The following is a 12,063-nucleotide window of genomic DNA, read 5'->3' as shown; positions in this document are numbered from 1 at the left end:
ATATATATATATATATACTATATATACTATATAATAATATTTGCAAAGCTAAGACTAATATATGTGTATATGTATATATATACATGTGTTAGTCCTAGCTTTGCAAATATTATATCATCATTCCCACGCTCGTTCTCTGATAAATCCTGCATATTCTGAAATATTCTCACGAGCAACGTGGAAAATTATACCGTAATGAGCAACGTGATGCAGTGAATTTCGTAGAAAGGAAATAATAACGGACTGAAAAAAAGAGTTAAACGAACGTGTGCACGGTTTACATTCTGTAGAGTTTTTGTCACACGTAAAGTTTAATAAACTTTCATTGGAAAAATGCATTTTGGGTACAATCTGTTTCACTCATACAAAAATTAATTCGTATCTTCTTTTCGCTTTCGGATGTATCCTACATAACACGATTCCCCGAGGATTTGTATCGAGGTCCTAAATAAACCAAAGTTTATCGTAGCCGCGTTCTCGTTTCGTGGAAAGTACGTACCAGAGTCGCAAAGCTTAAAAGCACATCCGCCGAGAGTGATCATTCAAAGAGAGCTTTGGTTATCCGCGCTTCACGGCCCGCCGCGCCGCTCTCGCGCGCTCACCTTACGCGCGCATCTATGTAGATACTATTTTTACGTCGACGCCCTTTTAGAGTTTCGCAATCGTATTTCCTACGATCTTTTTTTGAAAAGCATCAGCCAGGAGACCACGGGCATCGTTATCGTTGCACGCGCGTTTGCATTTGCGGGATGCGCGCATCCTATGTCCGGCAGTGACATTTCTTCTATGCTGACTTCTACGGGTCAACGCCGGCGCGCAATATAGAGACGGCTTTCCTCTGTTACTGGCAGTTATATTTAATCGGAGATAGGTAGGATATATGTCAATGGAAGCTGGACTTATTCTAAGCCGTCGGCTTTGTCATATTTTCTCGCGGCGAATCTCTCTTTTCTCACAATCGTATTCGAGGGGAATATTCTGAAATACTACCAGGATCTCTTCGAGTTCACGTTGTTCCACGCGAGTTCCACGAAAGGAGCTTATTGTATTCTGGAATTCTTCGACAACTCGCCCATAAAATTCCGGCTTATCCGCGCGGAATCCGCGGCAAAAGAAAATTTACCCTGGGGAAAGTTACGCCCCGATTTTCGCCCCTGGCTTTCGCGCGCGTCTGACCCTTTCGGTTCGTTTCCACTGCCATGACTTTCACCTCTGCGTTTCGATACTACCCTTTCGCGTCCCCGTTCGATGGACCGACCCTTGTCCGTATCTTTATAACCGATCTACATTGTCTCAAGTCCGTTCCGCCCATTCTTACCGAGGAAGTTTATCGCGAGCTTTAACATCGCTTTAATTTTTTTTCTTTTACTGGACGAGCCCAGAATCGAAAACGTGCTATTTCCACCTTTCCGACAATAAAAGAACTCGGCCAGAGAGTGCTACACTCGCACAGCTATCTCCTTGATATCTAACTGTTGTCATTAATTAGGTCCGTCCTCATTTACTCGACTTGAGCACTTCGCGACCGCAAACAAATAGAAACTGAATATACATTTACTTAATAGTTTTTCCCTTTCTTCTCAAATACTTTGCCTCGATAGAATGTTGTATTCAAAGTTTAGATATCAAATTTTTTGATTCTTTTAAAAAGTATAACTATAAATTAAAAACTTATTATTAAAAAAGGAACTATAAATTAAGAAATTAAATTATTTTATTAAAGAAGGATTAGGCGTGAAAAATAAATCTTCAATTTCTCTACTTATTTATTTCATACAATTTGCATATTAAAATGAAACATCCTTTGAAGATCTTACGTTTCAAGAATCATAAAATTCTTTCCATGATACTTTGTCGTCGCTCGCTCTGACTGGCTCATCTCGTACGTGTCTTCCCCTCTTTCCCGAATCTTCCATGCTTCCAGCCTCAGCTGCTGGAAGTTTCTCAGGCTCGAAACTCGGCGAATTAAGTGCTAACTTAACTCGCCCGCGCGAAACTTGATTCAGCGTTTCCGTGTGCGAAACGAAGGCTACGGGCGCGCCGACGACGACGAGTCACGTACTGGAACTAATTGCAGTTTTGTAGGGAACCGTGAGATTTCGTCGCACCTCGCGGAATAAAGCTGAAAATTAATTCTCTGAGAATCGCAAAAGTAAACAAAGGCGCGCGCGCAAGATAAATGAGCCAGCGACTCCACTGATCGTTATCTTGACACGTAGGTATATCGATAACAATATGCAAAATGAGACGTTATCTTTTCGAGAGATAGGGGTGTCTGTTCTCGCCCTTCAAAATTGTCTCGAGCGGTCGAAGGTTAATCATGATCCTAGAAAGATCCTCAAAATACACTCGAGGATCGGACTTCGTCTTCTAGCACTCGACTTTTCGAGCGAGACCAAATTAAACAGTTAAGAGCTCTCACTCCATTTTCGTAACTAAATTGCCACGAAATCAATCCCTCTCGCTCGTGCGTTCGTATCGTCTCTCATGCGCTTTAAGTGGAAGGCGTTTACTCAGAGATTTCGCTCCCCGAGGCGTCTTTGGAGTACCCTATGAAAACGTATCCCTTTCGTGCGTTTCCTTCCTTCTATTCCAAATGCGAAACGCGATGATACCGTGTAAGTGTAGATGAGAGGCGGCATCGCCATGCTTGCTGCACGGCACGACCCCTTTCATCGGGAGACGCATAATCATAATGCTATACCTAAATAACGTCAGGTTCCGTTTAAGGCAGTAAATTGCGGTTCCTGTTTCCTTACGTGCCGTCCGTGTGTAGACCGGCATTACCGCAAGCACAAGGACGTGTGTGGGGTATGCGGTTGACCCGAGTATAACGCGCAAAGGCCCGTTACTAAGGGGGAGGAGAAGGTCTTTGAGCTACCGCGAAGCTACCAACGACGAAGAGATGGAGATGGTGAAGCAGTGCAGTGACAGAGAATAAGGCACTTTCTGGACTAATACGGACAGTTATAATGTTATACTGCTCACATCGCTATCTCCTACGTAGTTGGAGATACTCATATCTTTCACAAATGCGCTCATAAGCTAATCTCTCCGACTGTATTAAATTGTCGCACGCTCGCAGAATCAGATCTGCAATGAAAATAATCAGACGCGATGCGGTTGACAGTTTAGTTCTAATGACTTCATTCCTAAACGGTGCACTGTATTACATTAATTCTTTCTTTTAAGCTATCCATTATTTTTAATTAACTAAAAAAAAACGCTACATATTTTATAACGTAATAAATTTTTTTTTCTTTTTTTTTTTTATTTTAAAAAATAGCACGGAATATGTAATCACGCGATCCAATATATCTATCGTTTTTCTTGTATTGAATGAAAAACCATATGTACGTATGATGCATAAAATAAGACGTCAAGCATCATCTAGACATTTATCAATTGGTTTTCGTTATCTTCCGCGGCACAACCGGCGCTGTTTTATTCAATGAAAAGAAAGAGAAATAGCGGATACTCTTCTCTCGAACGTGGCAGTAGAGTGCCACGATGTATACATAGTATATCGACCGATTTCATTGCAAAAGCCGGTGTCCTCCGCGCATGGTTTGTATTCGTGATACGTTCAACCGATCCATTGATTCAATTAAATCCAATGTCACTCTTACGATCATGTTTCCCGCCTCCGTTTCTTTCTCCCATAAGCTCCGCTCTCAACGATTCATGTTAAATCTATAACGATCGAAGTCCATCTTGCGTCTTACCTAAGAGACAGAGTAAAGTACGGAAACGATCACCAAGAACTTGTGTCGTTTTACCGAAGGATGACGTAATCCTCTTCCGTTTAATTGGTGAAACGTGACGGCAGATAATGACGGTGATTCGATCGATGACAAAGACAAAGCGTGAGAATAGCGCTCTATTCCTTCTGGGACATTATCGAGATATCTTTTATCAATTACAGCGGAAAGCTACAACTGCTTGATAATTCTACTTCCATCGACAATTAATTTTTTTTGAAACTTATAATAATCTATATAATAATAATAATAATAATAATAATAATAATAATAATAATAATCTAGATTGCCAGACATTAAAAATAATTCTTAATCATTCCATTTTACGGGGAGAAATAAATTGTAGTCAAGTAATTTTAAAGTTAAATGATTACACACCGTGACTTTATTTAATATAGCATACTCAACTCAACTTTGATTGCTTAAAATTTCATAAAAATCAATGTTCTTTTTAATTGAAACATTTTTTTAATTGAAATGGTAGATATTAAAAAATACAATATGGTAAACAAGTATACATCTTTATTAATAAAAAAATTATAATAAAAAAAGGAATTTCGAATATCATTTTTTTTTTCAAAAATCGTATTAGAAAATAAAAAGCTTCTCATATCATATTCCGAAAATTTTGAATTAAAAAAAAAATGTGCCATAATTGAAAAAATATACGGTAAACTAATGTACATGGCATAAAGAGTACGATCTTTCGATTGTCATTATTTAAAAATTATTTGCTTATAAACTTTGTCTTTTATATCAAAGAAAAAGAGTATTCTTACTAAATCTACCAAATAGATTAATGAACTTTGAAAATTGTAAAAGTATCAACTTTGGAAAGAAAAAATTACAATATTATGCCGAAAAACCGTTTAAAGATGAAATATAAACAATTTAAGAAAAGAAGAAAATAATATAAAAATTTCATATCTAAGAGAGAAAGAGAGAGAGAGAGAGAGAGAGAAACTTGACGAATTTATTCATAGGTCTAGTGCATGCCGGTACGCATTAAGTTTTTTTTTCATACTTTGTATCCCTCGCGCGTTGCTACCTTCATAGCGTGACAAACGGCTACTTCCGGCCTCCTCGCCCTTCTCGTACTACTCCTACTCCTCTTCTTTCTCTTCCGCCACCAATCTTGCGGCGGCGGGATTCTTTTGACGTGGGTCGCGAGGATATTCTGGCGCAGATTAAAATATAGATTTTATTGTTTTCCGGGCGTGTCGCGCGCGCTCGCGTACGATTTATACGGCCGTTACTCATGCCGGGCTCGTTCCCCTCTCCGAATCACATATGTATAATAATTCATCCACGATGCGCGTTTTATGAGATCTTCTATTAGATGCGCCACGCCGCCCCGGCCTGGAGCCGGTAACAAATTCGACGGTCGGACTGCCGATTCGTCTATGCGACGTCGAACCAGAGCGTAAAATCCAGACGATAATGACGACAGGTAGCAGTGTCATAAATCGACTTGGAAATATACGCCAGCAAAGCATGAAATTTTTGAAGAATATTATTCGCACCTCTTTTATATGATTTCCAATATATTGGTGTATCAATGGTACATAATCTTGTTGTGATTATTTAATTATTTAATTCTCTTACTTTTCAGTGTACAATGTAAATATAGGTATAAGATTGAAATTATGTTTCATGAATTACAGACAGGTGAAGTCATTGCACGAGTTGATATCTTGCAGCTTTGTATAGTTATTCTCGTAAATTATTCCAGCGTCTTTATATACTTATCGATTTTTTTTTTGCATTTTCCTTTTCACTGATCACTTTCATTATCGATCAGTTTATATGTTCAACACGACAAATAATATCTCGACAAATTATATACTCTGCGGTATAAAAAATTGACAAGTCGGCACATGTAACCGAATCCAATAGCCAATTCAATTAATCGAATTTATTTAGACTGTAGACACGGTCTTGGCGATCGATAGATGCTAGCTCGTTTGAGTATCGGTAATGACGGCGAAAGCATCTGACGTTAAGTCCTGCACTTGCCTAATTAACAAGTACCGCGAGAAGTGGGTTGTCCGGATATATAACACAAACCCGAACTTACTGTCGATCTTTCGTCGAACAGCCGAGCTCGTTTACTTCGATCTGACGTGTACTCGCTGGCTTTATGCCTTGGAGATTCGCTGGCTGGCTCGATTCTGATAGAACGGAATAACTAACTGGCGGAATAGATAATGGCAAGGTCGTCGCCAACTTTTCTGTTATCCGCGTGCACCCGGCACACTGTAATGAAAGAGAGACCATTTCATAATCGACACCCCGCCGAGCTCCTGAACGAGGTGCGATGGCTTCGACTTTAAGGTCTGCGTGCGCTCGCCGTACTCTCGCAATACTCAGCCATCGTCGGTGTGTAACCGTAGCGGCGTACTATGCTAACGGCGAGAGATTCCACGTCGGCACGCCACTCGACGACGTACGGCAGATCGCGTGCCGAAGGTTACATCGACCAACGACCACCGTCACTCTCCAAGCACAATCGACTCTCTTTGCACTATCCCACTTCTCCGCTACCTCTTCGCATCCATGTCTCTCTTCCTCTGCGTTGGTTTTACTCGGAAAGACCTACACCAACACTTACTTCTTTCTCTCTTCTTTCTTTCTCTTTTTCACTCCTTCTCTTGCTCACTAGCAACCTGGTGCGCACAAGCACCCCTCCCTCGCACGACCGGCAATCTAACTGGCGCTTTATGAGAAAACGCTGAAGAGCTTCTTCGCTGGCGGACGTGCCTCCCGGCTGTTATTACAACAGAAACCACGGCGGCTATGGCGCCCGGTGCGATTAGAAAGGATGGAAGACCGGTCGGAACCGGCACGAGAAATTACACCAATTTATGCGCTCGTACAATCCCGAGGTAAATGGAGACGATTCACCCTCTTTCCTTTCTCTTGTACGTGGTTTGCTTCCTCGCTCCTGTTCTCTCTTTCTCTTTATTTCGCAGTCATTGCTTCCTCCTACGGTAATCTTCCGGAAAGCATCTTTTATATGTCTTGCGTCTTCTTTCGTTTGAATTTTCCTCCCCAGGATGGTCGATATGGCTGGTTGTCAGGGCGCTGCGAGAACGCCATGTCCAATACCGAGCGTACCAAGAAAAGCATAAGCTTTCGCGTGGCTAAAGTAGATTACTGGTTTCATGGTCGTGTTCGAACAGCCATGCCACGTAAGGCGCCACCGTACCGCGCCACGCCATGCCACGCCACGCCACGCCACGCCATGCCATACCACGCCACGCCATGCTATTCCATGCCATGCCATGTTGGGGGGCTTCCCGACGTGAAATTGGAAACTTTTCGGTTGCGGACCTGGGACTAACCGCACACGCTCTTGAATCCAATTCGAAAAGCGCCGCGAGTCGTTCTTCCTAGCAATTAACCTAAGAGGATTATACACGAGCGTACATACACAGCCTGTCGCGGTGTGTACTGCACGACGGTAGTCCGCTGGAATGAAACTATCACGTGCTCGGTTTCATTGGCCGTTTCAATTTCTGTCACTTTTAAGCGGATTTCGGTGCTCGCCTTATTAAGGCGCACCTACTATCGCTACCAGCGATTCTACTTTCGACGTTACTTCGATAACTTGTGAAATCGGTTACAACGGATATTCTCTGTCTGTAAACTTGTTCGTATAATGAGATTATTAATATCAAAATGATTGAAATGATTATTTTCTTCTCTCGAAAATTATTCCTCTAAATATCTGTATTCTATTCAATGTTGAGTATTTTATCAGCCCCTAAATATCCCCGATAATCTCCATTATCGAGAATTTCTGTTTAATCATTACATAATTCATCATAATTATCCGTCAATTTATCCTATTCGAATTTTCTTAACGGATGTTCTCTATATTTCTGCCTCTCTATATTTCTGTACGAATATAATAGTTGCCTTATCAGCTCTTAAGAGAGTTTAATTTTGCATTGTCCATCGTGAATGCCATTCAATGAGAAATTGCGTAGCGCACGTGCTAACTTGGAATAACAACGGTCCAACGCAAAAGCTGAACAATCCCCGTCGCTAGGGGGACTATTATTAATTATTGTCTGCTTTGGGGAATTGGAGTAGCACCGCATTTCCCTACGGTGTCTGATAAACATTAGAACAGACGATTGTAGCTTTATGTTCTCTCTCGCTTTCCACGTCGAGCTATTGCGAGTCGGTGTAGGTATAATCGTACACAACTCGAGAATACGCGTTTTAGATCAAAGTATCACATAATAATGATGATTCGCAAGTCAATATTTAATACTTAGCTTTTACCTATAATTATGCACTTGATAATTGCTAAAAATGATAAAGTAAAACTAGTAAAACGAGTATTATTGGACGAATATCTTCCACATAACTCTTTTAATAATTTCTTGAAATTTTCTTACTGGACGAAATTGAGTTTCCTCTATATAAAGTTAGCAATGAAATTAACATACGTAAGAGAACTGGCGTATAACGATGACTACGTCCAGAAGTACGATCGAGGGAAAAGAGCGGAGAATGAAAACGTACAATTTCGTTAGGGGAGGAGGACCGTAACGGCAATGAATGCGAGTCGGTGATTCTTGGCCATTAGAGGAGGCTCTAATTGCCGAGTATTTAAAAACAAGGTCTTCCTCTTTATTCGTTCCGGAGCGCTTTCTTAACCAAGGGTGGGAGAACGGGATTGCCTGCCCGTGAGAACTCGTAGAGGTAAAATGGTCACGGCGCTCACTAAGTGCGGGTTGCATGCGCGCTCGCACTGCAGCTGCAGATACTCGAAACGAGAATGTAGGAGTATATCGCCGTTGTTGCCGGTAGCATTTGTAAACTAGCTTTTGATAGCGCTACGAAATGGCGTGGCTGGAAGTTTCGTGCTATTCTTCTTTTTCTTTCCTTTCTTGCTTTTTCGCCTTCTGTCCTTTTTCTTTCAGCGCAATCCATTCTCTCTCTCTCTCTCTCTCGCTCTCTCTCTCTTTCTCTCTCTCTCTTTCCCCTCCCTCTCTGTCTGTCTGTCCATCTCCTTGCCCTATCTCTTTCTCAGTCGCTATTACACTCTCAGCTCGCTTCTCCTCCTCCTACAAGTTCAACGGAATCCGCCCCTGAATCCGACCAACGAGGAAATAACTGACGCTTCGTAAGTCTCTTCCGGAATATCCGCTGCCCGCTGCCGCCGCCGCTGCATTCCCCGCCCCTCACCGAATAGGTTGTTCCCGGTTCTTTTTAGCCCGGGCTTCTTCAAAGCAATCGCGCCTCGTTCTTTTTTGCTAATGCGCTGCTCTATTTCGCTCTTTACCAGTAGTCTGAAAACTGCCGGTTGTCTCAGTCACGGTTGCTTCTCTGTTACTGTTTTCTTTTTTTCTTTTCTTTTTGTCTTCATCTTCCAAAGTCGTTACGTTCATTATACACGCATACGAAGCCAGCCGCAATAATTGAATGCAACTCTTTCTACCGTGGTTATCGTAAATCCCATCTGTGCTTGCGCACTAAGTATCCCCAAGTAAATATTTATCTGTACCGTGACAATTATCAAGTTGAAATTTCTCTTCTTCCTTCTCTTTTCCGTCGTAGATGATTATTTCATTCATTCTCGCGTTTTCTCCCGAGATAAGATACCCGAGAAAAGAGGGACAGTTGACCCGACCGTAAACGTTAAGGCAAGCATGAGCTCACCATTTGGCAGCGGGGATGAAAAACGTTCTGGCAACCCTTCCTCATATGTAAATCCACGGTGGGAGACGAATGTGTGTCTACCCATACCTATCTCGGGTTGGATTCGCGACGCATCAGGCACCACCACACTCCACGCCATCGCATCTACCTCGATCTTCGTTCATTCGTCGGTCGAGTTTGTCCACACGCAAACAGACCCATTCCTCGCCGTCGCAGCCAAATCTCTACAGCGAACGGCACCAAAGAGAGGAGTATCGCCATTGGCGATTGCCAGTCGAATATTTGGCAATCATAGGTGCGCTTGAATGCACTTATTAACACGAGGTGATGCCAACGTGTTTGAATGGAGAATTTGTATCAACATGTAATCACAAGATTACGTGTTATATTTATTGTTATAGGGTAAAGTTACCTATTATGGAATGTGAGATAGCGCGAGGTTCTGCTAAATAAGCGCATGTGATTGGTTTTACCAATCATGAACTTATTATTCTTGAAATAAAATCTATTTAGTAGAAAATATATTGGATAATGTGTAATCGTTATGAAAAAAGAGTGAAATTATTGTCAAATTTTTTTTTAATGATTCTTTGAACCTCATATTAGGCACCTTTATTCTATATGCGAGAAGTGTTATATTTTACACTTCTCATACGTTATGCATGTAGAAATCGACGTTTAAATAAATGTACTGGAAAAAAGAAATCTATTTTTCATTTCAGATATTTTTTTACATATTCTTTTATATGTTTGAAATATATCGAAATGCGCCAGTAGAAATGTCTCTTCAGCGAAGATAAATTCAGATCGCTCAGAGTTCAACTCCCTTTTTCCCGCTATCGAAGGGAAGGGTGATTTTGATTGGGTGAATTGATTTATCGACGGACAACGGATGGTCCAGTCTTGCCTGGTGGCTGAATAAGGACGCGATCGAAAATAAAATCTCAACGTGATCGATATAAACGGCATCATCTGGTAAAATCTGTTTCGAGGATATGTCCACATTTTCTATGGTTCGCTTACCATGACATCGTCATCAAGGAAGAGAGGAACAAGTATCTTACTATCGTTCGATTTTAGGTAGAGATAAGACTTGTTTACTGGTTGCACACAATTTTGCCGCGATGTCGAAGTCGCGATGTACTTTGCTGGACTTTGACTGTAAAAGGGATTCTCGCGCACACTGTTTGTCGAAGCGAAGTTCGCAGTAGGATGTTGGAATTTACCGAAGGTTTCACAGAGGCGAGAGGAACGTTGCCACTTGGCAACCACGTCCGACACTTGGGCATGCCTTAGGGATACTGCTCGTCCGTTTCATGGCAATTGTACACATTTCAACTTGTGATGACCTATAAATTTCAGGGAAAGATATTTCTTACGAGCGTAATAATCGTGGTATTTTCTATTGCTTGATACCGCTTCTAACCTCCATTTTTTCGCTTCCAAATAATCTTTGAGCTATCTTTCAGTATAATAAGTACGCGAAATTTCTTAAATTCTACTCTTTATTTTTATTTTTTATTTTAGCTTCTGAGTTACCTTTTTATAAGATCTCGAGACTTTGTTACCCTTAATGTAGTGTACGATTGGGTCATTCGTATTTTGAACATTTTATTTCTTCAAAATTATTAGAAGCATTAAAGTAATTAGTTATAACATTTATATTTTTTAAATATAATCTTACAGATATTTTCTAAAAATATTAAAATTATATATGTAATAATCACTTTATTTTTGTATATTATAAAGTGACAAAAATTGATGTATGTAGTAAAGGACTGAAAAATCATCGTCTGTAAACAACAAAAAAGAGATCCAAATATCTTCTTCTGATGTTTATGAGCTTCATATTGGGTTGTCCGAAAAGTTCGTGCCGACTAATTTATATAATTTAATAAATGTATACTAAAATTTAAATCTTCTGCGTTTCAATTTTCCCTCAATATCGGCACAAACTTCACAATCCGGACAACTCAATATAATATATTGTTTTATAGACGAAATTAAGGGATACGTATTTTTTTTATATGTGCCCTATCGCACTTTTTAAGATCAAAACATATCTTAGAAAAAAATTTTAGAAAAAAAAGATTTTTATTTTTCGAAGTGAATATCGTTGAAATTATAAAAAATAAAAAAAAATGTTTGAAATAAAAGTTAAATATTTTTATATATGAATACTTTATAATAATAATTTAAAAAATTTTGTTTAAATAATTTTTTACTCATAAAAATAAAAATTTTTAAAAATTTTAAATTATTGTTATTAAGTACTCTTGAAACCATTCAACTTCTATTTTAAATATCTTTTTCTGTCTCTGATTTCGACAGTTCGCTTTGAAAGAAAAAAAAATCAATATTTTTCTAAGGAGTGTTTTCCTCAAAAGTGCGATAGGGCACATATAAAATGTCCCTTATTTAGGTCTATAAAACAACGTATTAAAAACTTATCAACTTCGGAGGGATTGGTTTGGATTTCTTCCCTTGTAAGAAATAATCTAAGATTAACTGAAAAATACATTATCAGAAATTTTATATTATAAATTGCCTTCAAATAAGCCATCGTTTTCTGGAAATCGACACTGTAACGAAAAAGCATTCTCGAGAGATTGGTCGATCAACATTA

Source organism: Atta colombica, unplaced genomic scaffold, assembly GCF_001594045.1.
Source record: "Atta colombica isolate Treedump-2 unplaced genomic scaffold, Acol1.0 scaffold107, whole genome shotgun sequence".
Classification (NCBI taxonomy): Eukaryota; Metazoa; Arthropoda; class Insecta; order Hymenoptera; family Formicidae; genus Atta; species Atta colombica.
Note: the sequence above shows the minus strand (reverse complement) of the source record.